The sequence below is a fragment of the Limulus polyphemus genome, unplaced genomic scaffold, assembly GCF_000517525.1.
Source record: "Limulus polyphemus unplaced genomic scaffold, Limulus_polyphemus-2.1.2 Scaffold4902, whole genome shotgun sequence".
Taxonomy (NCBI): Eukaryota; Metazoa; Arthropoda; class Merostomata; order Xiphosura; family Limulidae; genus Limulus; species Limulus polyphemus.
In genome coordinates this window covers 12,592-15,574 of record NW_013670512.1, presented here as the reverse complement: position 1 = coordinate 15,574, position 2,983 = coordinate 12,592, and the positions used below count along the sequence as shown (strand labels likewise).

The window sequence follows — 2,983 nt, the reverse complement described above, 5'->3', positions numbered from 1 at the left end:
GTACGGTACAGACAGTAGTAATAGTAAAACAAAGAACATACAATAACTAAGTAGTAGTAATACTATATTATAATAATAAAAAAAATAAAATATATATATATATATATATATATATATATACATCTTCCCAATTCCAACAGACAGCATGTCAAAAAAAAGATGAATTGGAACTGTAAGCAGACAATATATTGCCTAGGCAAATGTTTGCTTTACTTTATAGCATTTGCTTAACTTATCTGTCAATCATGAAACCAATTAAATACCAAATCTCTCCTTTACTTTAATAGGTAAATATGTAAGTTCATACTTGATTTTTAACATTTGGTTGTTGGCAGTTTTAATTTCATTTATCAATATAATATAAATTCACGTGTATAGGTTTTAAACTGAAATATTCTATTAGGGTTATATTTTATCTCACCTTGTCACAAATTTCAAACAATGTCTCATGTTACCAGGTAAAGCAATCTTATTTGCATTGTTTCAATTAGACATTCTCATGATGTGAAAGGTCAATTTCCATGTATAATAATTAATTGTTTTTCATTAATTATTAAATAAATAATTTTTGTTATTTTCACTAGTTAAGATTTTATGAATTCATCTACTTTTAATTTTATTTGTTCTGTTGACGACAGCTGAAATACAAAATAAAGATACTAACTCGTTACACGTTTTTTCTAGACTCATTTCTCACTATCCTCATCCCCATGAAGAAACCAGTTGTTTTAGGACACTTCAGTTTGGGGCCAATGGACCTCACTATTAGGTCTATACTAATTTAGCATTTACTAATAGATATGGCACCGTTCCATTGCTGAGGTAAACGTAAAATATGTATTACAAGTAGCAAATCTAAGTAATATTACTTTTTAGAATAAAAATGGAGATTTGAGCACTAAAAGTAAAACAATTACTTAGTATAACTCTAGTACTAGTAGCAGTAGTTCTAACTTCTCTACTCCAGGTGTTTACGTCCACTGTTGTCTACTGCTAATGAAGTTAATTATATAAATTAAATTATTTAATTTATAATAAAATTAATAGTAAAGTAATCTCACTTTCAAGCAAAGCTATCACTTTAGTTATTACTTACGACGAAACCTTTAAGTATCTTTATTTATTTATTTATCTTTTGTAATTCTGAACTGGCCTACTTTTATGATACTTACATATACATAACATATTCCACAGCCTTTAGTTATACACGTATTTGTTAATAATTCTGACATTTTGTGATGTCATATTTGAAAAGGTGTAGCCACCTAATGCTTCCTTTTGAAATTAAAATCTGCATACTTACAAAATAGCTTTTCTTATTTTATATAAATCTCCTTTAGCCATTGTAATATTTTTAACTCACTTAATTTGTTTATGACTACAGTTTTTTTATTTCTATAATGACCTCTTATTTTTAGAAAATTATATTTGTGTGGTATTCTCATGTGCAATTACTTTTCTTAAGTGCAATAAGATAGACTCTACAAAATAACAGGAGATCCAATAAAAATTTATTACGAAATAAACCTGAATTCTGATAATTCAATTGAGTTTAAAGCAAAGAAAGAAACTGGATACAATGTAAAACAGAATGCAACAACCTGTATTAAATACGCGAGAAACTAATCAAAGTCAAGACAAAAATTTATTCTATGTTGCTTTTAGTGGAGAGAACATTATAGAATGAATCAAAAATGTTATTTCTCTCAGGACGCATGCACTTATCACGTAACTGTTGGTCATTCCCATAGAAAAATAAGGGAGGTGCAACTTCAAGGTATCACTTAACCTACCAGTGGAGAAGATCACTAACTAATGCTGCATTGAATCTTTCACTTTACAAGAATCTTCGTGACACTTTAGTTGAATAACTCAGTTTAGGTAACTGGGAACTAAGCTACTTTCTTGATTGATGTTCAATGTTAAATTACATACACTGTATGCACAAAATGTTTGAAAATTTTATAATAAAGGAACAGAAGACATTTAGGATGCCTATCTTTTCCCCTTTATCTCCAACCATCCCTAATTTTAAAACTTACTGATTAAAACATTCGTGTATCGATCAAGAAATCACAGTAATTTACTATCGTTCCTGCAAAATACTTACATAGGACAAGAAACATGAAACAGGTAGCACAACTTTCCAAAACAAAATACAAATCAAACTCAAATCAAGAATAAATACAATATAATTCCATAAGTGTTCCTATAGCGCAGTGGATAGCGCGTTGGATTTCTAATCCAAAGGTACCGGGTTCGTTCCCCGGCAAAGATGCCACCACCCAAGTCCAGGATGAGAAAGTACAACCTCGTAAAAACCAACCTGCTAAAAAAATTACTGCAACAACAACTTCCGTCGGCTAGTTTATAGTAACATAAGCCTTCAAAATCAATTTAAAACATATTGGTAAAAATAAATGATGCTAAAAAATTTTTTTTTTTAAGTTGAAAAAGTACAAAATTAACCTTTTATAAATTTAAACAGATTGCTTGTTAAGAAATAAGACATATTGGACTATCTGTTGTGTCCACCGCAGGGAATAGAATCCCAGAATTTTGAGTGGGTTGTAAGTCCGTAACCTTACCGCTGTTCTACCGGGGGACATTAAAAACAAAACATCGTAGATTCAACACAAACCTTAACTTTGATAAATAAAAAGCAAAACACGAACCTAAAGTGACAATATTGTTACGTCTCCGTTCGTTAGTTGATTTTCCGTAACTTCGTTCCCACGAAACTTTAGCGACAGAAGTCCTTTCTTAATAAAACTAGTTTATTCTTTCTGAATATAACTTTACCGATACACTTATTTTCAACAGTTGCTCTATAACAAACGCTAGAACGTCGCTCGTGCTCGACAATACTTAGTTCAATTACACACTCTCCAACTGCAGTTCAATTACTCACTACCTACACATTGTCCCATCACGTTGTCACCATCTTATATATACCAGACTACCCTATATCTAGTAATCTCCC

The 2,983-nt window shown here is 30.5% G+C and overlaps 1 protein-coding gene across 5 annotated transcripts in view; it reads right to left on the bottom strand.

Annotated features, from left to right (window-relative positions):
- Nucleotides 1-1,289, bottom strand: part of LOC106471850 (pituitary tumor-transforming gene 1 protein-interacting protein-like) — a 15,528-nt gene extending 14,239 nt beyond the window's left edge. Inside the window, exon 1 of one of the 5 annotated variants that reach the window (XM_013932473.2) lies at nucleotides 1,173-1,289. The gene's annotated coding sequence lies outside the window, so the exon portion shown is untranslated. Of the gene's footprint in view, nucleotides 1-664; nucleotides 1,046-1,096; nucleotides 1,115-1,172 lie in introns of those variants that run through there. The other 4 variants (XM_013932474.2, XM_022400464.1, XM_022400462.1 and 1 more) reach the window with 4 other exon arrangements.
- Nucleotides 1,290-2,983: the final 1,694 nt, after the last annotated feature.